The 25610-nt window shown below is 38.6% G+C and overlaps 1 long non-coding RNA gene across 1 annotated transcript; it reads left to right on the plus strand.

Annotated features, from left to right (window-relative positions):
- Positions 1 to 550: 550 nt before the first annotated feature.
- LOC136008414 (uncharacterized) lies at positions 551 to 25610 on the plus strand. The gene is made up of 3 exons (XR_010610084.1): positions 551 to 644; positions 23834 to 23884; positions 25293 to 25610. It is a non-coding gene; the product is annotated as an uncharacterized LOC136008414 (long non-coding RNA).

Consider the following 25610-nt stretch of genomic DNA (forward strand, 5'->3'; position numbering starts at 1 on the left):
GCCACCCTTACATTAGATGACACACACACACACAAATAGAGAAATACTGGAAGAGAAAAATAAACCTAGTCTGAACAATACCCACAGATTAAAACTTTTATGAGTAATACATAATGAGGGAAACAGTGAAAATTAGGTGCTAGACCTTTAACCAGAAGGATTTCCAATATCCACTTGATGAATAGAAGACAGCTGTGGAAAGGGACAAATACCTGCAAGTTTGGAGTGCAAAAGCAAAACATACCTCACCTGAGAGATATTAGGTTGCTCCTGCTGAGTACTGGCTCCTCTGTGTAGCCTCCGTGCCATCCTTTTCCTCTGGCAGGAGAAGTATGTTTCTGATCAGATTTACAGCTGAAAAATGGCAGAATAGATGGGAGTTGGAGCTGCAGAAAACAGCTCATCACCTCAGCTGCAACCATGTGATTCCCTCCAGTTTTTAACCTTAATTGAAGAAGACTGGGAAGGAGGGAAACAAGGGACACAAGTGTGTTGAAGACTTTATTTCTGAGAGAGGTTAGCTAGATCTCAAGCTTGTCTTCTTGGGGAATATAAAGGTATCAGCTGGTCTGTGTATGTTAGCAGCCTTCCAAGGAGGGGCTGGGGAAAGGTGTGAGCTGGAAGCAGGAGGAGTCTTTATCTGAGTGAGTAGGCTATGTAGATATTCTGAGTACAAAAGCAGGCTATGTCGATATTCTGAGTACAAAAGCAGTTTCCTTTTTCACGAACACCTTAAATGAGTTTATTGCTCTGTCTCAAGTAGTAGATGAGCTTTTGCGCAGTGTGTTGAACACGTTTGACTTCTCTTAGTGGTTATTATTTGATTTCTTTCCACATGTACGCTTGAAGATCACTGATGTACTTTCAGGCTTTATATATGCTTCAGGGAAGCAATTATTTTCTTGTGATGCTAGAGAGAGGAAGACAGAGGAAAAAGTGAGTCTTGCTGGTTATTTCCCACTGTTGTTTTTTTGTTTGTTTGTTTGGTTTGGTATTGTTGTTTTGTGTGGGTGTTTTTTAGTGTCTTTTTGTTTAAAGCTTTAGTTTAATGACAAATAGGTTTTGGCCTGGATGCAGACTTTACAAATTTTGACAGCACTGGGTGCACAAGTGTGTGTGTAAGAAGAGGAGAAAGGGAAAAGAGAAGCAAACAGGAGGTGGCTGGAAAGATACTCTGCATACTCTGAGAGACATTGGTACAACTGAATAAGCACTAAAGATGTCGCCACTTCCAGTGCTGTCTTGTCTGAGTGCTTGTTCCCTTAGAAGTACAAGGAAACATGGGAATTGCAAGATGCGATGGATTCTATTCTGATATTAATTCCACATGTAAAATCTACCGTACTTCAAGTGTATGGTCTAGCCATTTCATTATTACTTTTTTCACTTTATATATGTACTTTAAATACAGTGTAGTTCACCTTCTCAAAGCTCTAGTTTCTCAGGTCTGCTGCCTCTTAGAAGAATGGGGATAAAATTTACATTTAGTTTTGCCTGGTAAATTCAATGAGTTCTATGGAGTATAATAAATCTACATAGTAGATATTATCAGTGATTTCTGTGTGCTATTGGCATTTTTTACTATGAGATTTTGCACATTGTAAGTGAGCTGTTATTATCTTAAATGCACTTGTAGCAGTCATTTAGGATATTACAGGTTTCAACACTTCAGCATCACAGAGGAATTGATAATAACTAAGATTAATAGTTGTTAGCTAGGACAGAGCATGACTGACAGCAGCATGATATTGAGTATTTGAACACAATAAACAAAATCTAGGTGGCTTTTAAAAAAAATATTATTTTTTCTAGCACCTGAAGAAAAATAAGTTAACCCCCCTCACTACGTACTGCAGACAAGTTATGACAAGGTAGAATTTTAAATACCATTGAGATTGATAATACCATTTACATCTTAATTTGAGTTTTCAAAATTGTGGGGTTTTTTTGGCTTATTGGATATTCTAAAATGAAAATGTTTTGATTTCTGCTGAAGTTAACACATTTCATTAACTCTCTTCTGAAACCTACTCCCATGCATGAAAAATGCAAATCAAACAATAAATTTATTTTCTTAATTTTCTCTCAGATTTTTTTTTTTTTTCCTAAAACCAGAATTCCACATTTGACAACTGAATTTGAAAGAGTGGGAACTTACCTATTAGCTAGTGATTTTCTTCGCATTTTTTGGGGTGATGTTTATAGGAAGGTCAGTAGAAATTAGTAACAAGGAGTTGGATTAGACTAGAACAGTCTTCTTTCAGGCGTAACATGCACTTAGAAATTATGAAAAATTGAGGGGTTCTAACTCTGTGACAGTAAAACTCTGGATGCAGATATTAAAGCATTCAGTCTTTTTTGTTTTCCTTCTGATGGAAATCTAATCCTGAATTATCTACAATGAATAAATTATTTTTCTCGGTATTACATACTCTTCTTTAAAATACTCTTAGACAGCGGAGGCCTTGGGACATCTGACTTATGCTTAGCCTTTTGCAAAGCTTAAAAACTGGTCAGGTGAGCCAATTGAAATAAAAGAATGAACAGAAGATAGGGCCAGTTAAGAAAGGGGACAATGTAAGTGCTGCGTACCCATCTGGCTGAGTGGTCTTGCTCACTTTCACTGTATGAACAAAGGTGCTGATGCATCTAGTTTGTCATCCCAAAAATTACTGCCCCTCTGCAGATCTGGTAAAATCTGTGTGCGCAGCATTAATAGGTTCAGTTTATGACCTGATGTCTTCACACAAATCAGACCTTCACCAGTGGTTTAAGTTGATATGCTGCGCTGCTGAGCCAGATCAACCAAGTCATGCATTTCTCTCTGTTGTGTGATAACCTCCAGAGAGGGGTGATATGGAGTTAGGGGTGGTGATACGTTAAACCATTCCTGCTATATTTGTTAAAGTTCATCTGTTAGAACCCCAATTCATGTGTCTAAAAGACTGTTCTTTAAAAATAAAAAGAAAAAAGCATGCATCTGTTCAAACCTTGCTGCACACTTCTAAGCACTCTTGTCCATTCATGCACCTAATGCTGGATGCATTTGAATCATAATATCATGTTCTCTGATGTACAAGTTGGGCATGAAAATATCCGTTCATACTAATTGAAAAGTGTTCTAAATTGAGCTTGATATTACAAGTAGGATTATATGAGATGGCATTGGGGAAAAAAGAAAGAGGACTTAGTGATTTGAAAAACCTTTTTAGGGTGAAGAGTAAATGTCACTAGTATATTCAGTTTTCCTGTCTCATTTATATAGTTATTACTTGCATACATGTTTATCTTTGGGTCATAAGAACTCTTTTTATCCTTTCAACTGTCAGCTTGTTAAGAATTAACACCATACAGAGTTTTCACTTCTGTTTGTTTAAGAAATGTTTTCCAGATGCTTTTTAATATTCTGGAGCCCTTGTTTTTTAATCCATTGCCCTAGACTTTACCATTTGCTCAGGTGTAGCCCAGCTTTCCTTTTCATGTCTCAAAACTTTCTTCAGCAGCTCCTTTTCACTTCTACTGAAAAAAGTAGTCAGAAACATTAGATGGTTCCCAGATGGCTCATTCCCCCCCCCCCCCCCAAGAGAAATGTATAGCTCATAGCTGCTGTTGCCTGTCACTCTAGAAAGAGTGCATCAACAAACTCTTATTTGCCACACTGCTTCAGAGAGAGAGAGAGAAATTTGAAGTGTGCTATGTCGGTGGCCAGGGCTTCCTATCTCCTTCAGCCTGGATGCAGCTGGATCAGCTGCAGTTTTACATTTCTACAGGAAATAACCCTCCCCAGACTCTTTTAGTACTAAGCAGCAGCTTGGATCTTTCATGATAAATGTAAGCCAAATGCTCAGTTGAATTGAAAAAGCATCTGGGAACATCTGTGGTGAGAGTAGGCACCATCAGATGCACCCTCTCTACCCTGCCTTCTTACCTCTGGTACCAGTGGAGCCTGAGTAGCCTTTTGCTTTCATGTGCTGCTGAAGCGCGCAAGCCAGAGTTGCTGAATGCTGCCAGGGAGCTATTCCATGGGAAACAGGGTGATCAGCTAAGTGGGAATCTATGCAACAGGCAGCGAGAGTGAAGCAAAGACAAGAGGGAGGCAGGAGAAACTAAATCGAAGTCATGTTTCAAATAGTTCTTTTGGGAAGGTAGTGATTTCAGTAATTTGTTTGCTCTGAAAGTATTTACAGCAGCAAAGTGCTTCGTAGTTTATTTCAAGATAGGAACTGAACTAAATGACCAGCTTATACACTGTGACTAGCTTTAACCATGTCTAGCCAAGATTCTCCAGAGCTTGTTTTGTACTTTGTCTGCAGTAAGATTTTACATTGACTTGTGCATTTTCAACAGCGCTCTCTTGTAATGATAAAGATGTCTGCTCCCTTGTTTCCTAAACTAAATGCCATTATTTTCCTTCTCATGAGTTTAATATTTAAACTAGTCTAATTCTTCTCACAGTGAAAAAATAGCCATCAAGAAATGGATAAAAATGACTCTAAATATCCTATTCTTGCCAAGTTGCTCTATTTTTTCTTCGGGAACTTCTGCTAACAAAAGCTAAATCCCAACATCTACATCAACTTTCCCATTTCTTAAAGGTGGGGACCATAACTGTCACTTTCTATAAATAGTGATTAACTCATAAGAGGTAGCGGATGGTTTGTGACACAGGTGTCATGGGCTGAAAAGACTGAAAACCATTCTTTATTGTATGATACTCTGAGAGGGTCTGCATAAATTTAATTCATTGTAGGTATCAAAGTGCCTTGGCTGAAAAAAATCTACAGCTGTGTTTAGATAGAGCTAAAATAATACTGTCCATCTGTGTTGTACTTCAATGTAATTTGAACAGCTAGTAATACTGGAGTTACATTATTAGAAACATATTAGTACTACTTTTGCAGAAGTACCCAGGAAGATTTTTACATTAGCTTTTCTTCATAAACTGAAAAACAGTCCCCTTCATTCTCTCGGTCTCCTTTTTAGACAAAGGTATATTTGTATGTTTTGGTTGGATGTGGATGCCTCTTTCCTCTGTTTTTTCTTTTCCTTCTACTTCTTGGTAAACTGGGATACATAGAATCATAGAACAGTTAGGGTTGGAAAGGACCTTCAGATCATCTATTTCCAATGCCCCTGCCATGGACAGGGACACCTCACACGAAACCATCTCACCCAAGGCTCTGTCAAACCTGGCCTTGAACACCACAGGGATGGAGCATTCACAGCTTCCCTGGGCCACCCATTCCAGTGCCTCACAGTAAAGAACTTCTTCCTTATACCTGACATGAATCTCCCCTGTTTAAGTCTTAACTCATGACCCCTTGTCCTATCACTACAGTCCCTAACTAAGAGTCCCTCCCCAGCATCTCTAGGCCCCCTTCATACAGTGGAAGGCTGCTGTGACGTACATGTGAAGATATTTGGCTCAAACACTTCCAAACCTGCCTGATTTTGAAAAGTGAAGAACTGTTTTTAAACAAGTTCCTTACGTAGTACATCTGCATGTTCCTACTGTAGCTTCATGAGCTGTGCATTAAAATCTAGCAGGCTTTGCAAGCCACTCTCTTATTCTCAGCTGCTCTCCTCTGAGAGAGCAAAGCTATTGTGCTCATCAGTCTTCATGAAAATGGTTGAATGAGTAGTTGATTATTTCAAGACTTATGAAAGATAAGTTTGTCTAAAAAATGTGTGAATAAGTATGTATGCATGCAATGTTTATGTGTGATAGTTTTTATTGTTGTGGGGTGTTTTGTGGCTTGTTGTGGTTTTGGTTTTGTTTTTCTCGCTTCTGTCTACCACTTTGGCCTTGTGCTTAGTTCATTTATCTGCAGAATTAGAAGTCAAGTCCTCATATTTTCAGGAAGTGCAATTTTTATGTCATGGCATGTAAGGTCTAATGAAATTGAAAGGTACAAATTAAGGTCTGTTAAAGACAGATTTATATATTTTCTTTGAGCTTGCTGCTTTTTTTGGTTATCAGGATGGAGGAATTCACTAGGCATCTTAGCTGTAAGGGTGGGAAACAAAAAGATAGACTTTGTAAGCTGAAACAAAATACTCCAGTGCAAGAGAAAGGTATTTTGGAGAAGGTTATTTGTTTCTGAAGGCACTGCAAAAAGGTGCTTATGCAAAATGAAAGATCTTGACTGTGCTCCTAATGTGAAGATTTTCCTTATTGTGTTGCTGTGGCTGTAACCAATGCACAGTCATAGGTAAATAGGTACATAGTGAGCATTTTAAACAACAGCTATGAGCTGTTGTATGTATATTCATAACAATGTATATATCTATGGAAGGCAATGAAAAGACTGCTTCTGACTTTATTGACTAGGGCAGAATAGTAAATTCAACTAGTATTGCAATGTGTGAGAATATTAAGGGCCTTATTATACAAGATTTATTCATTTTTTTTAAATTCATGACCTTCATTTAAACTAAATATCGAGAAAGATCCCCATGATTAGTATATTCAAATTTAAAACCAAGGCTCAAGTCTAAGAAGTTGATACATATTGCTGCATAGGTCATCAGTAGGAGGACACTGCTCAAGACATACTTGCTGAAAGCCTACAAATTTTTCTTTAAGAATTGCATAAAATTTCACAAAAGCATGTAACGAAATTCAAATGCAGTTCTGTTTGCTGTGATTGGTAATTCACAACCAGTTATATGCTTATTCTTAACTTAGATGCGGTTGCAGTTCTTACAACTGTTGCAATTTGCTGCAATATTTTATGTAACCAGATAGGAAAGTATCACTTTATGGCCTCAGAAGATGTGTCCTGAGCAGGTTGCCCCTTTTGCTTTAGGTTTTTTCACTTTCTACAAAATCTTTCTGCCTTTTTTCTTTTTTTTTTTTTCTTTAATCCCCTTGGTTTGTCACTTTCAGATTAGCTCTTTTCAAATGATATTCTGTAACAGAATAAAGCCCAATTTTGCTGATTTATTAGGAAATGGCAAGATAAATGTAAATTGAGCTGAAATGCAGAGAGCTTTAAGAAATGATATTGTAAAAAACCAAAACCAACAAAAGTCATAAGCCTCAGAAATGCTATTTTTCCTCTTCCAAATGATAAGAATTCATTTTCTCTCCCCTACAAGAATCTTCTCTATAACTGAATAAGGAAAATGCTAAGTTCATACTACTTATTTTAAGGTTTTTTTTTTTCTTCTAAGCTGAAAAGAACTATTCAATTCTCAGCTTGACACTAGAGAGCAAAGATATTGATCTATGTTTAGCTCCATGGTTTGAATTCCTGTTAACTTACAAATCAGGTATAGGCTCATAGGACAGCAAGCACTTGAGCTGAGGTCCAGTTGTGGGATCTTGCAGGTATTGGGACAATGACAGATTATTTTCCGGGCTTCTCAATTTCTTTTGGTTTGTATTTCAGAATAATTTATGCTCCATTATTATATCCTGTGTAAGGTTGTAGTAAGTGCAGTATGGAGTTAAGTCATTGTGATAACCTATGCCATTGCTTTCTTTAGTTTTTCTCACCCTCAGTGTTCCCAAAGGAAAATTTAGTTGAATAACTGCAGGGAAAGTTTTTGCAGTACCAGGGTTATTCCCAAGTGTACTCATAGGTTTTTTGCAATCTCTTTATTTTGAAACATAACCTCTGTGTCCCTCAGCTGTTCTTCTGTATTTAGTGAATTCACCCAAGGAACCTGACAAATTTTAATGGGGTTATTGCTTTTAAGAAACATCCAACAGCTTCAGTAAGGATGGCATTTTTTAGGACTGTACTGGTAGAAACAGCACAAATTTAAAGGTATGCTTTAGTCTGATTCCTCCCAGCGCAGTATTTGTCATTTGAAAAAGCAAATTGTGTACAAATCTGGAGATCATTAGCAGGAAAGATGTCCTGAACCGAACTGAAAAATAAAACCACCACCACCAACAAACCTCATTTCCACTAGCACTAATTACTGGTAAAATATTGTTGCTGGTAAAGGCTAATTAGAAATTCTGGATACAGTAGAATTGTCTTGTTGTTTTAGGGAAGAGAAAAAGTATGTCTATAAAATTCAACTGCAAATGTTTTCCCGTACTGCCTCATTGATTCACAATGTCTTGCTGTGTGTCCTTTATGATTAGGGGTTTACGAGCCGTGCAGGTCACAGCATTATTCTCAGCTTTGGTTAATTCCTCTCTGCTGAGGGCCCTGGGTGTGCTGTATAGCAAAATCCTTGAGTTCTTCAACACCAAGAGATTTCTGCAGCAGCTTTGTGTGTTTGTGCTATGATCTTAAGCAGAAACAAAATCAGTATATCTGCTGGGAAACTCAGTTTTACTTTTCAGTGTACTTCCACCATGTCTTGAAACTGCACCATAAAAAATGCTACGGGAGGAGATCTGAAGACATAGGCAGCCATTTACATTTCTGTTGGCCCTTCCACTCAGAAAGGTGTTAGAGGGAGTTAACTTTGGACCATGCTGTGAACTCACTGCTGTTAAAATCATCAGCAATAAAGAGGCCCAAATCACAAAAACTATCATTAACAGGCCATTAAAATTGACAGGAGCCATATTTATTTCTCTTGGCTCTTCTGTTTCAGGCTGGCTGCAAAATTCAAGTGAATGACACCCTGAGATGATTTAGGCTGCTGTAGAACAAAGCTAATTTAATCTTTAGCCTTTTCCTTTCCAGGTCGTTTCCTTAACCCACCCCTGTTGCCCCAGCACAGAGACCATTGCTATCACCACTGGATGCTGTTGCCTTGTTCTGCTGCTTTTTTATTTTTTAATAATTTGTTTGGTGACTTCTGTCTGAATTGTTTTATGGAATTACATTATTTAAAAAATGACAAAGCAAGCAGCCAATGTTCACTTTCCTTATTTCTGGGGACAGATTGTGCATTCTGCAGCGCTTATTACTGAAGCCATTAATAACCATTTTTTCCCATTCTGTGTGTTTGAACAGAAGAGATTCCTGCTAAGGACTGACGTCGATCTGGATAATAGCATGCTACCTCTTCTGTTATGTGCAAAAACTCTTGTCACAGGACAGAAATGCACTGATGATTCATGCTGTTCTCCATCAGTGGTTTATATAATATTGAAAATTATAACTATGGATGCTACAGTATCCTAGCTCATTTTCCTAAAGGCTGAAGTTAAATATCAGTATATCATTTAGTGTGAAACATCAGATCATGTTGGTGTAGTGTTAGTACAGTAGCACTAACACAGATTCTTTCCGTTATCAGTTTGCTAAAAAGGACAGCTCTTCTTGCTTGATAACTTCTGTTTTCTCACTTGTATTGCATCATCTGGTGCAGGTCAGCTCTCCTCACATGAAGCTGCTGCCTACATACATAAAGCTCTAATAGACTTACTGAAATTATCAAGGGTATACTTTGAATTTGAAAGCTGAAGTGAACTAAATGCTTTGATGATCAGTGTGCAGGAAAATTAGTTCCTTTACTGAGGGGAATATCTGATTTTGGTTGAAAATGTGGAAGACTATAGGAAACAGGCTGCTCAGGGAGTGGTGGTATCACTGTCCCTGGAAGTATTCACAAACTGTGTAGATGAGGCCTTTAGTGATAAGGTTTAGTGGTGGTCTCAGCAGTACCGGGGAATGGTTGGACTTAATGATCAAAAGTAACTTATCTCATGGGTTTATCACTATTACTTATCACATCAACAGTTATGGTTCACACACTGTTGGTGTCCTCAATGCCTTGACGTGTGATATCTCTGTGGGAGAATGGCACTTGTCGGGAGCCATGTGAACTAGGCACATCGGGGTATTTTGCTTCCTTCAATAGCAGAACCATTCAGCCGCTGTCAAGTCTGGGACAGAGTGGGAAAGGCATGATGCTGCCTCTCCTGGAGGTCCTCAAGCACAGCCAAATCGTTCACCATGGGCACAACTGCTGCCTTGGCAATCAGCAGGGTTTTGCTGTTACCAGAATTGGTCTCTGACCTCCTTGCTTCTCACTTGGTGGGAAGCATGGGATGATTCCCTTCTTTCTCCTTGCTCTTAATCCTGTCAACCAAAACTGAATGCCAGCCTCTGTTCTGCAAGTTGTTGCAATTGTTTGACAAGTATGGATTTTGCTGCAGTAAAAATATGTTGTTGTTTTATGCTTTTCTTTGTTTTCTTCTGCTGTACTGGTGTATGGGGCACTAGTCAAACTACCAATTAGAGAATTTTATCCAAGCATATCTTCAAGCCAGAACAGAGGGGCTGTTGGCAGCTGCAGCTGAGGCTGCATCTGGCCCAGGCTCCTCTCCTGCCATGAAACAATTTAAGTGGTTTCCTGTGAGTCATTACCCGAGGTGAATCAATATGTACTTCTGCAAGTGTTAGAATAATGAAGATTGGTCTCTGATGGATTTGTATCTGATGATTACATTCTCTGATGTCTACTGAAGTAAAAACTCCAATTGAAACTTCTTGTGCAATTGAGGACCTGAAAATTGCTTTCTGTGCAGGTTTTCTGCTAAGGATGACTGCATGTTATAGCTTGTCCTTTAGTGGAGGCACTGATCAGGGTCTCCTTTTCCTTCCAGTTTCCTGTTTCTGTGAACCTTAAGGATATAATGGCCTTGGAGATTTTTATCCTTCTGTTTAATGTGTTTGAAATTGGCTAGCAGGTTCAAAGATAACTGGGGAGTGGAATGGCAAATTATCACATGCAGGCATAGTGTAATTGCATGGGACTTGCTTCTCCAAGAAGTTGGGTCAAAAAGAGGTGGGAGAGGTTTCCTGCAGAAAGATTGCCTAGAGTGTGGGGACTAGAGGTCTGGAGAGTAAGGCTGTGATCTATTCTGTTTGTAAATAGAAGCTAAGATCAAATAACCAAATATGCTTTAACTCTGCATAGCCCAAGATTTTATTTGCAAAGCAGATTTGGAAAGGCAAGGGGCTTATTCCTAAAGCTTCACAGACTAGGCGGGGACACTCTGAACATAATATTTAGTGTAGTCATAACTGGCAGTTGCAACTCAGGAAAGAGCTCTTGGATTTGTTTTGACTGCCTTGATAGTTCTTTGAAATCTATTAGCTCAGTTTGAAGCAGAAGCCAAAAAAAAAAAAAAGTTTGTGGTGGCTTTTTGTGGGGTTTTTTTTTTTTTGGTTGGTTGGTTTTGTTTTTGTTTTGTTTTCATTTTTTAAAGTTTTGGCAATCATCAGGAAGGATTTTAAAGACAAAATGCAGTGTGTTATTTTGCTGTTGTCTTCACGCACTTGCATCTTGTTTACCACATGCAGTTTTGGCCTCCTGACCTGAAGAAGGATGTAGTACCATTGCAGGAGGCATAAAGGGAAGGGCAACTAAGATTATAAAGTGGAGGAAGCAGAGTGAGGAGGGACTTGAAATATCTGGGTTTCTTCAGTCTGGAGAAAAGGTTGAGAGATGAGGTGACTGGAGATTGCAAAATCGTTAAGGCTACATATAAGGGTTATTGGAACTGTCGTTCATCAATTCCAAAATGCAGGACTTGAGGGGCACTAGATGCAAATGGTAGCAGATAAATTTCAAGCACTCAAAAGTACTTTACACTTCAGGTTGTGAACTTCTGGTGTTAACTAGTACAGGAAACTCGAGGTGGATGGTACCAGCAGGTTCAAGAGGATTGCATGAATTTATGAACAACAGCTACATAGATAGATAGTATAGGTGCAGGGGAGTTTTGCCTATCATTCCTAATTCAGGAAGTCTGTATGCTGGAGGAGGGTATAGACTGGAGAAAGTGGACACATGATACTCCTGAAAAGCATCTCTTTCTGCTTCGTTGCAGAGACAGCACTGGGCTCAATGAACCTTTGGCCTGAACTGCTTGGACATTCTGTAAATTCTTGTAGTGTCTTCAAACCAAATGCAAGGCAAAAACTAGCATGTAGATTAGGGTGGTGTATAAAACAACAGTTAGATTCCCTAGTTTTGTCAGGTCTATGTCAGAGGCAATAATCAGTTGCTCCCAAACATAAGTAATGCATAATTATAAAGCCAAGAGGCAACAGTTGAAACCATGCTAAGATTATTGCTTGAAGAACAGATTACAGATTTTTCTCGGCCTGCCTTTGCATGCTGTTCTGAGTCGCATGTTTAACCATGGCTAATGATGGAACTAAATTTAGAAGATAAATGTTGGTGACAATTTTCTTTTAGCAAAATTAGCACAATACATTTTGTGTGTGGGATTGTAACACCCTAACGTGAAAGCAAAAATGCCTGATAGTCTGAGGATAGTAAGGTATTTCTGAAGCAATTCTTGAATTAGATGGTATTGCAGGAAGTAACAAATTAAGAGTTCATTTCTAAGTGTCTAAAAAAAAATAAATAAATCTGTGCTCTAATATGATATTTCTCAAGGCAATATTATTCTCTCAATGATAAGCAAGAGTAACAGAAAAAACCTACTTTGTGAGTGTTACACATGCACAAAGGTTGCTTTGACTGTCTTACATCATGCCAAATCTCTTTTTTTTCTGTATCAAAATGAGTTTTTTATCAGCTTCAATGGCCACAGTGAGCTGCATTTAAAATAAATTGAAAGCCTGAAATACTTTCGAAAGTCCGGTGGGTCTCTGAGTATTATTGGTTAGTACATTCAAAGTGCTTTTGGCACAAGAAAACCCTTCATCTTTTTCAAGTTATCGGATAACTTCCATGTCTGAAGCTTTTATTGTCCTAATCAGTGAAACTTTTCATGGGGTAAATTAAGTCTTGGAGAAACATGTTCTTTCAAAAACAGCTGTTCTTTTTGCAAATGTTAGTCTTCCAACTGTTCTTTGCTATCTATCAGTCCATTTTAGGGCTAAAGTAAGCTGGCTTTACACTCAATGGATCTTAATTCCGTGAATCATTCATTGTAATGGGACGCTACTAATGTAAATAAGGATACAGATCAGAAAGGAAGCATATGGTTGTTGCTCTATTTTCCTTTTTTATGTGTGTCTCCTGGAAGAAGTAAGGTAAAGAATATGAACAGAGAGAGAGTGGGATATAGAAATAATACAAAAACCTGTATAAAGGATGCTTAGAAAAATAATTGGAGAGGATAATGGGGAGAGAAAAAAATGAATTATGAGAAGAGATTTCTTAATATTTCTAGTGAAAGAACCTGCAAATCTAATGGCATCATGAACAGTGGTTAATCTTGCCTCTCAGGTAACATAAAACAAAAGACATAAAGAGATCACTAATGGGCATAGGACCAAGAAGATTAAGGACTGAGCTTTGACTGAGAGGACGTCAGCTACAGCAGGGACAGTGCCAAGCAGTAGTTCCTACTGCTAGCCCACCCTGAACGTCTGCAAAAAGCAGATTGCTCCTTGATTTCCTTGAGATGCCGGGGCCATGATGCATCCTGGTATGTCTGTCAGTTTTTTTGATTTCCTTTTGTTCCAGATGCTTTTCACTGGAAATAGCCTGTAGATCTGGTCCAAAGTGAGCAGTGATGATCAGCATGGCCAGGGGCAGCAGAGGCTGGCCAGCCAGTTTGTCACTGGGCTAGCAGGCCAGTGGTGATAAGAGGTGGAAGTTGAGGCACCTCTCCAGGGCACAAGTCAGGACAAAAGGTTTAGTTAAATACCGCATTATTTCTGCAAAGAGAAACATGGTTTTTGTCAAAGCCAAACCTCTTTTGCTCTTGCTCTTTGCATCAGCAGTGGGAATAAATCTGTACTGGGAGTCTTGTGTGAATAGTGTAAGGGCTGTCCATCTGTCCTGCTGCTGCAGCTGACATAGCAGCCTGGCTGGACATGTACAGGGTAGGGCTTGAATGATCCGTCTTGAATGTGATGTAAAGTTTTGAGAAGTCTGTCCTTGAACTGAGGGGTGGTGGAAGCTGCAGCCAGGGGCAGGGGTGTTGATGGTGCCAGTTTGAAGAGGCGTGAAGTGCTCCAGGCTGGTTTGACATGGCATATGTCATATGGTTCTTGCACTGTCTCTGAGGGCCATCCTTTTGATGGGCTATTCTCAAATGTGCTCTGCTTTTGCCATGCTGGGAAGCTGTACTCTACAGAGGACAGGGTAGGACTGGATGAGGAGGGATGGCAATAGGGAGAGGAAATCATGTTCTCTGCCTGCCGCTGACTCTTTCTACGGTTAATGGTCTCACTGAATCCGCTGTTGGCGTGCAGCAAGCAGATCTTTAGTTTGGGTCCCCTAGGATGTAAGAAGTATAGGGGAAAAGCAGCCACAGAAACAGCAGGCAGCAAAGTAAATGAAGACCCATACTAGGACATTGTTGTGGCAGTTTATGGAGAATAGCAGGAAAATACATACATTGAGCTGCCACAAAATGATGTGAAGTAGACAAGGACTGAACAGAGATAAGGAGGCTTAGAAACACAAAGCAATCTTGCTTGAATGGTGTGACTATATACTAATTTAGACTGCTCAGCTGGTAACTAATAAGAAGAGAAACACATCTTGGAATTCTAAAAGCTCTGCCTAACAGTGAAAAGAAACTGAGACACAGACAGATGGATAGAGGTAGGGTTAATGGGGTCTGGATTAAGCACAGTAAAGCAGGCTTTCAAATTGAGTAAGGAAAAAGAATGGGAAGAAGGTAAGACATTAACAGTGAGAGTAAGAAGACAAGGATAATAATTAGGTAGCTTGATGGTAAAAAGCTAATTGCGATTGAACAGTTGAACTGCATTAGAATTAGCAATGCTATAAATGATGAAGCCTCATGCAGTTAACATAGAATCATAGAATATTTAGGGTTGGAAAGGACCTTAAGATCATCTAAACCATGCCACCCAAGTCTCTGTCCAACCTGGCCTTGAACACTGCCAGGGATGGAGCATTCACAAATTCCCTGGGCAACCCATTCCAGTGCCTCACCACCCTAACAGGAAAGAACTTCTTCCTTATATCCAATCTATGAGTTAAAAACTGATAAAATTTCGTGAGTTTAACATGAGTTAAAAACATAATGTTTCTAATTCAAACTTCTGATAGCTTTAAAATGGTCTTTTCCTATCCCTGGTATTTTTATGAGTATTTGGTTTGCTTTTACTACACCATGTATGGCAAGTAGCAGAAAAAGCAAGACACTGTCTGTCTGGAAGTTAAAATTCTGTTTCGTTTTAGTGTTTCTCCTTCAATTGCTGTTCATCTTCTCTCTTCAGTCTTAACAGCCTTAAAACAGTAGGACTTCTATTCAGATGTAACTTCATCCTGTGAAGGTCTGCGAACTGCCATAGGTGTTTCTGTCACGGGGGATACTCTTCTCTTTGATATTCCTGTGTTCCTGTCTGAAGGGGAATTTCATATATGCTTCATTCAGGCTTCATAGTTTCTCATCACAGGGGCATAAAACAATAAAAATTGTGACATGGCATAGTTTTACAAGTAATGTAAACCTTTATTTATTTATTTATTTTTACAGGCAAAATTATTCTTTCCCCACCCATTTGCAGATAGAAACAATTTCTCCATGAAGCAGTGCATCTGGACAGCTAGAAGAACTAAAGGTCTAAATCCTATTGAATTCACTTGGCTTTATATCAAAGTGTAAACTGGATTTAAGTTTTAAAACTGATCATGAAGATGGGTGATTTTATACTGAATATTAATCCTGATGTTGCTTTATCAGACATTGCATTGGCTTTGTACATGCTGTGGGGCAGACATGAACATTTTTTTTCGTGTTTGTTTGGATTGGTTTTATGGCTACAACCAAAGCTTGTCCAAGTTATCTAGATTTTTGGTATAAATTTTTAAGGCTGTGAAGCCAATCTGAGTACTGATGTTTTTGTGTAGTAAGATTCTGCATTCTGCAGAAGTCTGGTATGTTTGATATGTATATATCTGTTCACTTATGCAATTATCTTCGTATAGTCGTGAGGTTAAAGTTTTATGTTCATGCAAATGCAAACAGATGATTTTTTTGTTCCAACAATCAATGGTGGGTTTTAGGCAGGTAAATGAACCAGAACTGTTGCCAGAACATATTCCCTTGTGAGTCTTCAAGCATCCTGGCTCTGACATAGACAATATCTATCATTGTGTCCCACGCAGCATGAACACATTGGCAATATTTACCAAAGATGTATCTGAAACAAGCATAATTTCTGCTCCCACTTTTGGTTAAAATCCAAATGCAGAAAGAACATTCAAAATGATGAAACCATAGCTGTTATTTACACTCTAAAAGTCTGAAAAATGTCTAGCTCATTAAAGGGTTGAGGTACAATTCAAGTTATCTGAGTTTTTCTCTTTGCTCGCATAAGCAGGGTCAGAGTAGAGGAGGAGAAACAGAAAAAGGCAGAAAATCTACAAAAATAAAACGATGTATATTTCAGAGTTAATACTGACTGCTGAAATGCTCTTTACTTTTGTCAGTCTTTTGGGGCTTGAACTTTAAGTTTCAAAGTATAATCAGCATGTATTTTAGCCTTAAAATTCGCAGAGAGTACAGGATGTAAAGTACAGAAATAAAACTGTGAGTGGCATGCATTTTTCTGTGGAAGCGAGACCACAAAGGATTAAAACCAGATAGAGAATGCACAGGGCAGAGAAGCAATGACCGTGGTCCAGTGCATTGCATGCACCTACTCAGTTCACCTCACTATCACATGATAGGGAAAAGAGAGACTATAAAAATTCTGCTGCCATCACTGTTCAGCTGTAGCCAATGTGGAAAGCGTTAGGAAAGATTCGGTCCACGTGGCCACATCAGGAACTGCTGTAAATGTTACTGCATCTCCTCTTTCTCCAGTTTTTGTTCAAAGGGAGAATTTTCAAGTGTTGGCAAATTGAGTGCCCAGCACCAAGCAGGTCACACAGCGTATTGCAAAGTGGACTTTCAGAAAGGGAAGTGTACTGTTTCTCACAGCTGACAGTAGATGTTATCAAAATGAAAGCAGAGAGAAAAAACAGGAAAGATGATGGTAGCATATTTCTAGGATTACATATGAAATAGGTAGAACATTTATCTGAGATGCATTCAATGGATTCTGTTTTAGGCGCTGATTAATGAAGCATGTAAAGCTGGAAGGAGTATTATGGATCTCTTGTCATTGTAGTGCTGTGACGGGTTGTCTTGGCTTCTTGTACATGGCCATGAAAATAGGAGAAAATACCCCCTGTAAAGAAAGGAGGTGCTTTGCACTAATCCTTTTTACTTTCTAATTTAAAAATAGTAGTTGGTAAGCTAAAGATAGCTATCTGTGCAAATGGATTCTGTTAAAAGTGTACCTGAGTAAACTGTCAGAAGAACTGAGCTTGTGTGGTTGGATACAATTTGTCTCCATAAGTTACCTAGAAGTTAATTTTTATTTCTTTAAGTTGCTTTAGTGATGGTATTTTCAGCACTTTTAGTTTGAAATACAGCAGATAGTATACCTTTAGAAAAATGTTTGTATTAGGATGTCTTTGCTCAGCTGACCTTTAACAAGAAGAAAACATGCTATAATATAATTTTATTACTGTTTTAAAAATTCCTCTTCTCTGAAATCTCTAGGCCAGAAGCAAGATATTCTGCATGGTTCTGGAACAGCACTCTTATCTATTAATAAATATTTAGTAGAAATACAGCCTTGTTCAACCAAAACTACTTCAAATTCTTTATGAATTAAAAACTAATTTAAGTAGAAATTTCTGGGAACCTTCCAGATAAAGAAACCTGAAAGGGAAGAGTATTTCTCTATTCTCCTTTTGTTTAATGGTTAGCTCATTCACTGGGGGTATGGAAGGACTGCCTACAGTGATCCACAGTTATGGTAGAGTGCATCAGTTAGTGATTTCAGTGGTTTACCTTGGTTAAATAAGCTAAAATTGGAGCTTTAAGTGGTTCTGTTGAGGAAGTAAGAGTATGGTTTTGGCGTTCAACAGAACTATAGACCTCAAGGTACAGGTTATAAGGTATATCAAGGCACTCTGAAGTTGCTGTCTAGTGGAGACTAGGAACTAGCAGTCCCACACTGTAGTGGGAGTCTTCTGGTCAGAGGCACAGGCACCAACCTGGTGGCTCCAGTGACCTTAGGGCTGAATAAGATTTTGTTCACAGACTGTGGAGTTAAGACAGTTTTGACAAGGCTGAGTGTGGGTGAAATGAAATAGTTCTTTGTCATTGTTGTCAGGATTTGTTGAGGAAATCATCTAGATTTTCAGTTTGAATCTAAATGAACGGAGGTTTGTAAAACTTCCTTGCAGGTTGGTACTTGTTGATGCACATGTTGCATCAGTTTAATCAGATCAACTTCAGCCTCTCGCCTAATCTCACAGATGAGCATTGTGCCTGTCTCCAAGCTGGTACTTGATGCTTTCTAGTGAGTCACCCATTGCAGCCCTGTACTGGCAGCTATCTGTCCTCAACTTTGTGGTTCAATTTCCCATACTTTCTGGGATTGAGCTAGCTTATGCAGGGCTGATTTGAATATGACCATACTCATTATTGAGGTGATTTCTTGTAAGCCAGAAGCTTCTTTAGTTTTGTTTTCCTGTAAAAACAATTTTATGTTCTTTTGTAGGGCTGGGTCCTAAGCTAGGTACTGTTTAAAACAATTTATAAACAAAGAACATTTTGGTCTTGGTCACTTATTTTGGTAGTGCTTTACAATCTCTTTTATCAGTACACTTATGCCTGGTCAATATTTAGAATAATAAAGTAGTATTTTAATTGCTTCATGGTTTTATTGCCAGGTTCATATCCTTTTACTGCGCTACAGAAAGAATGAAAACAAAGCCCTACCTTACATTTGTAACTCTTTTGTTTGAGCATGACAGGAATCTTGGGAAAATTGTTAATGTCATAAATCTTAACTTAGAGGTATAAAGCCTGCAAGATGTGAACATACAATTTTGTTCTGTGATGAATTTTGGGCCCAAATCTGTGAACTTTCCCATTTAAATTCCATAAATAACTAACCCAAGTTATAAATAATAAAATCAATGAAGTACATTTCTGTATGATGACATAGATTTTAATGGCTTTTTGACACTAAGCAGCTGTGTGAATTAAAAACGAAATGATGGCATTTCAGTTTTCTCCACTTCCTTGCCAAATTTTTATGTGCTTTTCAAGTGAAACCAACAAAGTAGTAATTTGCTTGTGAAAGAGACAATAAGCATAGGTGTTTTGAGAAGGGATTTAAAAAAGCCCACAAAATGTCTCTGTTTTGGTGTAATAGTACATAACACGATTAAAAGCCCGTGTAAGTTAAAGGAAATACTTTCAGAGGATTCCACAGGCTTTTGGTGAGACCCTTGTGTTGGTGGTTAATCTGTGCAGGAATGCCGAGGGTAAAATGATTCTTCCCTCAATATGCATAAAATTAGGACTGAATATTAAAATGCATGGTGTTAGCTCAGTAACTCTGTGCTTAGGCGTCTAGTTAGCTTCCTTGTCAACAAGCTTATGTGACACGTGATGCAGTGTTTAAATGTTTGATTTCTCTTGTGATCCAAGGAAATTGATTATAAATAAATTAATTTGTAATTGTCAATGGAGCTGTTTTCCTGGGCTGGAATAGACTTCATTTGCTTCACATAAAACTAGATTAATAATGCCAAAACATTTTACAGTATCTTGTATATTTATGAACCTTACGTGTATTGTAATAAGGCATGTGAACTGTGCTATATAGACAGTGCATAATAAAAATAATCTGCAAGCATTATGCAATGCATGTCTTTAGGTACAAGTCCAGGCCCAGGAACACTACTTTTGATCATCTCTTAATTGCTCTCCTTTCTCCTGGTTACACTGCATTTTTTTTTTCTTCTCTGACCACCTAATGCATTCCTAACTTTTACGAGCTTTGTATCTTAGTTCTTAAGCTACTGAAATAATAGAATAAAAAGAAAAAAAACCACACCTAAAATATATTGCAGAAAAAACCCAAAACAACCCAACAGTTGTACTAGCAATTAGAACTGCCTGTTCTATATTTTTTTCTCATATCTACTTTTCATCATAATTTTGCAGGAAACAAATACTTATCTTAAGTGGTAGCATGGAAAAACTTTTAATGCACGGAAAAAAAAGACAAACTCAAAGCAAACAAGAAACTGTAGAAACATAAAATTATGGCAAGGAAAAGAAACATTTGTACTGAGGAGATGAAAGCAGTGATATAACTGAGAGTAGTTTATAACACAGATAATCTTTCAACTTCCTCTAGTGTGACATCCCAGACATTGTTGTATGTGGAAGTATATGTATTGATCGTGAGCTCGGCTAATTAAACATCTTGTTCCATGTTACAAAATGCACTGTAAATAATGCTGAAAGGAAGATGAATTTTGAAACAGAAGGCCCACTTTGAGCTTTGTTGAAGAATTATGTTCTCAGCCAGCAAGGGAAAAAACTGTTCATCAACCATAAATCTTGGTCATCAGTGAAGTCACTTCAGTAAGAAACAGTTGCCTGTCCTCCTTAGAGTAGCTTCTAAGATACAGAGAAAGGTATAGAAGAATAGCTTCTAACAAGTGAAGTCACCTTTACAGTTTACTGTTCTCTCTTAAGTAATGACCCAATTGCTAAGGAGCTGGTTTCCAGGTGCTAACAGATTCCTTAGATGTCAGAGAGGTGCATCTAGCTGGCACGCCAGGAAGCTGAGCATTTCTAGCCAAGCAGATTAAAATAAATTTTTCTGATATAAGGAGGTGTTTTGCGGCTTCTTATGGTAGGGAAAAGAAAAATGAGCATACGGTACAGTTTTAGTATATTTATTTGGTGGTGGTGGTGTGGGTTCTTTGTTTTGTTGCAGATTTTTTGTGATAAAGCAAAGAGAGAAAATGGAAGAGTAAAGCATTTCTTTGAAAGAAAGGGTGTATTTTGGAGAAATGGAAAGAAAGACATTAAATTGGTATGTCTTCCAATCAACATCAGTATACATTTCTGTTCTGTAGAAATGTATACTGATGTTGATTGGAAGGGACGTGTGAAAACCACCTGGTCCAACCTCACTCAAAGAAGGGAAAACTAATGTCAGGCTGCTTGCAACAGCCTTGTCTAGTAGATGTTTGAGTATGTCCAGGGGTGAAGATTCCACAGCCTGTCTGGGCAACTGTTCTGGTGTGTGACTAACCTCATGGTAAAATTTCTTGAAACCCAATCAGTTCTCTCAGGCTCTCCTTGCGTGCCATGTGCTCCAGCTTCTCACTCATCTTGGTGATCATCTGTTGGACTTGCTTCAGTATTTCAGGGTTTGTCTTGCCCTGAAAATGCCAAAACTGGACATTGCACTCCAGGTGGAATCTCACGGGTGTTAAATACAAGGGAGTAATCTCTTTCCTTGACCTGTCTCCTGCACTGTGGCTAGCACAGCCCGGTCCATAGTTCATTTGATGCATAAATCTATTCACATGGTTGATGCCTTGTGCTTGACTGGTTACTCAGTTACTTCTCCTGGTTTAGTCTTAGCCTGAGCTCTGTATATAATTGAAACGTTTCATTTTCTCTGGGTGATGAACTAAAACCCAAAAAAACAGGACCATCACCCCAGGCTCCCACTGCTTTTTCATTAGTGTTCTGTGTTAAGCTTCCTCTGTGAAAACCTACTGCGCCTTTCTGTGTGAGTCTCCTTTCCTGCCTGTAGCTGCCCATCAGAGTAGAGATGTTAAGCCTAGAAGAAATTATGGTGGTTATTTAAATATCTGGGCTGTTGTTTAGGGCTTACAAAGGCCAGTGTGATAAAGCTGAGCAGGATTTTGAATTAAAACCAGCAAAGAAGTCTTGACAATTTTCACTCTGGGAGCCACTATATCTTTTTCTGTGGCATCTTAGCTCCGGTTTCAGAATGAGAATACAAGCTGGTGGGTATCCTGACCCCTCCCTGCAACATGAACTTTGTGCACATGAGCTAGCACTTGCAATAAGTTGTGTAAGATAAGTTCAGTCATGGCTTGTTTTAGGTTTTTTTGTGTTTTTTTTTTTTTTTGTTAATTTATTTGTTTGATTGGTTTCTTTTTGTCAGTGAGTTCTCAATAGATCACAAATATTATGTCCACTCTTTCTAATTGGATTTTTCATCGTAAATCATGTTTGCTTTGGTGGGCTTATACAGCATGCTGCTATTTGGGGACTGTCACTGGGACTTAATGGCTGTGCTGGCCTCTGACAAGTTCTTTGGTTTGTTTAGGGAAGAAGTAACAGAATCATTTGTTTGTAGGAGAATTTGAAGACTTTATTTTCTGCTACTGCTTTTCCTTCCCTGTCATGACAACCATTTGCTTCAAGCAAACTAAACTGGGTTACTTCCCACCTCTTTTTGAAACTGCTCATACTAATCTGCCTGACTGCCTGAAGCGGTTAGAGGGTGCTCACAGGAACCTCACTGCTGACAGTGGTGTGGCACAGCTGACACAAACCGTGATGTTGTTAACAAAAAAAATTGGTCCCTATTATCCAGTCACCTGTCAGTGCTCACTTCTCTTTTAGGTCCATCACTGCGGTGCTGTTGCACTGCTTACACCGTCAGTAAGTATGCCTCTCTTGCTGAAGCTGTTAGTATGTGAGCTAGCGAAATTAAATCTGATGTGGCAGCACAGGTTGCAGTCTCAATTCTTACTGCAGTACAGATGCTTCTTCCAGGTAGAATACAATATCCACACAGGGAGTTTGTATACAACAGCTGGGGTGTATTATTTGTGTCCTAGTTTATTTTCAGCAGCCTTCTAGTTTAGGTAAACCCAAAGATGCTGCAAATGCAGACATATTTAGTGACATCAGTTGCAAACAGGTTATTCTGAGACTAGCACAGCAACCAAAACAGCACAAGACTTTGGCCTTCTTTGCAAAGGATTAGTGCAGATTGGATGTGTGTGACTTTAGATTAGGTACTTCTGACTAGCTCCTGCTGTTGCATACACCTTTCTCACAGTAAGAGTGACTTATTTCAAATTAGCTGGATACTTTTTTTGAAGAAAGGTAAGCTGCTTCTGAGAAACCACTCTTAAGCTGCAGTAGGTCTTTCCTACTGGGAATTGGTCTAATACACAACCATTCCAAAATAAAGCTATGTGGAAAGGGTCTTATCTTTAATTCAAACAGTGCATTCAAGAGAATGGGTGAAGTGTCTCTGTCATGATGCATGCATTTTCTGAATTAAGCCCAAAATAACCTGTTTCGTAAATGTTCATTATCTCCCAGCTTACTAGGAAGAGGTAACATTTCTACCCACCTTCTTGCTGTGGCTTTTGAACCATACTGTAACTTTCCTCAACAGGGCACTTGGAGAATTGTGTTGCATAGGATATTGTTTAGGTGGTGCAGTAATTGGCACTCATGAGGAGGAAGCTATTGCTGAAACACTTGTACTCAGGTAACCCTGCACCAGCAAATCTGATTTATATTAACCTGGATGCCAGTGAGCTTCAGTTAAGGGAGTTTTTCCCAAACCACTGTGTGGCACAGTTAAGAAAGGACTGAACTGTTTTAAAGCACATGAGCTGATGAGGGATGCTGCACAGCCAGCAATGTATCACACTATGTCTTAGCTCTGTTTGCTCATTTATGCTTCTGTTTGTGTTGACTTCGCTTGCTGTGGAGCTAATGATGCTTATATGGTACCATACTGTTGTCTTTGTAAGGGTTATGGTCAGGACCGAAACTATACACATAAAGTATATCTGCTGCATCCCCACCTAGTAAACACAATAATGCCTGAGTCAGAAGGGAGTTGAATAGATGGCTGCACCCTGTCCCAGTAAAACAGATGTGATATCAGGTAGCAAGTTGCAGCTATTCATTGTTACATGTGTCTGAGCACACTCTTCTTGGCAAACTGATTTGATATTGATACCTTGCTCAATTATTTTTCCTTTTGTCTTCCCTAATGAGTCCAGAAAGTGAAAGTATAATTTCTCATATTTGAATCTAGCCTTAACTTAAAACATAATCCTCTCTGTTCAGGTGAGTTATGCCTGGGGATTCCTAATAATCACAACAGGCAGAGTCTCTGTGGTAAGTCTCTTTTAAAACTTATTGTCTCAGCCCTGACGTTTACTTTTGTTGCAGCCAGTGCTGTTTTAATCATCACTAATTCACAAAATGTAATGTTAACTGTAAAAAGGTACTTAAAGGTCTTTTTCTTCACATAGTTTACACTAAAACAGAGCTAGCACCTTTCACCCCTCAAAAAAATGCCCCTTTTACAGTCAGTTCTATTTGGCGGTGGTTTATCTGTGCTATAATTTTGCCTGATTTGAGGACTGACTATTTTACTGGACATGGCTTTGTAGAGAACTGGAATACTTGTATGAAGCAAGTTGGTAAATGTCATAGAATAAATGTGATTCCTAAACATTTTAACAGCTAGTTTCAACCAAGCTGTGCTTGATATTAGAAATTATACTGTATAGATCTTCAGAATCAAAGAATATCCCTAGCCTTTGTAGCTTGCTGGATTTCTATTTTTAGAGAGACTTTAAGTTCAGTATAATTACAGTCATACTTTAGAAAACATTATTGTAAGTGCAATGTACTGAGCTGGCCGAGGCTTTGAAGTGCATCTGCCTAGGTGTCCACTTATTAACTGACTCCCCAGAGACAGTGACCATAATGGCTTTTAAACCCCAAAGAGCCAACTTGTATTAGAATTTTACTTAGGAAGAACTTTTTTTTTAAATGGGGGTGGGGGGTGAGGGGGTGGGAGTGGGGAAGGGGGGTGTGAGTGAGTAGGTAGGACAGGTTAGAAATAAGGAAAATTCATAAATAACTCTCCCCTTGCCTGCTGTGCAGAGGAATCCTTGCTTTCAGCATTTTCCTCTGTGAGCTTGGTGGTGCTGTGGATTACAGCATATATTATGGAGTCTCCATAGTGTTTAAAAGATTTTTGGGGGTTTGCTCTACATTCAGAAATCTCTGATACTTCACAGGTCTTCTTTCACAGATCTCAGTTGCTTACTGCGATACTGTACCCACTTTCTTTTTTTTCTGTAAGTAGTGTCTTGGAGGTTGGAGACCACAGACCCTGAATAAAATACACTATATCCTAGAAGAAGACCTACTTCTCCATTCTTCTGCAGGGTTCCCCAAGACCAGTCACTTCTTTTGACATTAACATCTACACAGCCTGAGAGCAAGAAATGAAACAGTGTCCATCATAGTAAAATTATTAGAAGTTGAGATTTCTTCAATAGAGTATGGTTGTAAATCCCTTGGTTTCATTCTATTAAAGCTATATATTTAACATATTAAAAGACAGTAGCAGTAGGATTTAAGTTGTTTAATTTTTGACTGTCACTCAAGTAAATGGCTGTAATATACCACCTGTGATAAATAATCTGCTCTAGACTTTCAAATCTGAGTATTTCTTTTCTGTCAATCTAAGTGAACTGAGATTTATTTTTTTTTTTTAATTTCTTTTTAGGCATTTGTGTTTCTGTTCTGAGCTGCACTGACAGACCCATGTAGCGACATTCCTTCTCATACCGATTTCAAAGAAAAAACTTAACCTGTGTTCACTATCCAAATATATTATCCCCAAGCTTCCAGATAGATTTTGTTTCAATAGAAATGAATTCTGTTATATTTTCTAGGTGCATGTGATTCCTTGTTGCACTGAAATCAGTATGTTTGTTTCTGGATAATCTGCCCATGCAAGTCTAGCCAAGCAAGTGAGACTGGGTTACCTTTATCATGGAAAAGTCACTTTATCATTAAAACGGATGCCTATCATGAAAATTGA

Source organism: Lathamus discolor, chromosome 2 (assembly GCF_037157495.1).
Source record: "Lathamus discolor isolate bLatDis1 chromosome 2, bLatDis1.hap1, whole genome shotgun sequence".
Lineage (NCBI taxonomy): Eukaryota > Metazoa > Chordata > Aves > Psittaciformes > Psittacidae > Lathamus > Lathamus discolor.